The following is an 879-nucleotide window of genomic DNA, read 5'->3' as shown; positions in this document are numbered from 1 at the left end:
CGCCGCGCGACGACGGCGCCCACCTCGCTTTTCCATCTCGCGCCCTACCCCCACAGGAATTCTCGACGGGAGAAGAGAAGGTCCCTTTCTCTCCGTACGGTTTTTCATCGACGGTGCCCAGCGACCTCATCTCATCTTCGCACCCCCTGCCCGCTTCACACCCCACCCCCACTATCCGCCTGCCAATGCTGGACTGCCTGCGGTAGTGACGGGGCCAAGCACCTAAGGCTTAGGGGAGGTCAGAGCGGCGCGTCGCTTCCGATGTCGGTGGTTGGGCCCTGGATGGCGCTGCGTCGGACCGACCTGCGACTGTGAAGACGCTTGTGCCATCCATATGGTGGGCAACGCGTCAGCGTGACTCAAGCGAATCTTACCTGCCCACACACACACACACACACACTGCCTGCTGGTGCAGCCCGCGTGATGGGAGGAGCTGCTGCGAGGCGACCGGCAGAGCGGGCGGTGGGTGGTTAGGGCTTGCGTCAGAGCCCGCGCTCTCAGATAACTGAGTCGGCGCATGGTTGTAAGGCGTGTGCGGCCACGGCTGCCTCGCACCACGCGATGGGGTCTGTGACAGGGGGCGATGCAGTGATCTTGTGCTCGGTGGGCAGAATGGCGACAGCAAACAAAAACACTTCTTTTCTCATCCAAACTCGACTGTGGCCTGCGTGGAGCTGACAGGAAGGCGCGCGTTGCCTGTTGGTGTCTCTCTCTCGGTAAGCAAAGTCGTGAGAGTCGGACAGGCAATAAGGGCAAAGGGGACGCGATTTCGTGGCACGACAGGCACACGGACGGAGAGCTATGGCACAAGGAGAGAGCATGAGCTGCAACGTGTTGGTGGCGACTGCTGTATCCCCTCCTTCCCTCCTAAGACTCTGC

This window comes from Leishmania donovani, chromosome 35 (genome assembly GCF_000227135.1).
Source record: "Leishmania donovani BPK282A1 complete genome, chromosome 35".
In the NCBI taxonomy this organism is placed as follows: domain Eukaryota; phylum Euglenozoa; class Kinetoplastea; order Trypanosomatida; family Trypanosomatidae; genus Leishmania; species Leishmania donovani.
The sequence above is the reverse complement of the archived record's forward strand: the minus strand, read 5'-3'. Positions refer to the sequence as shown.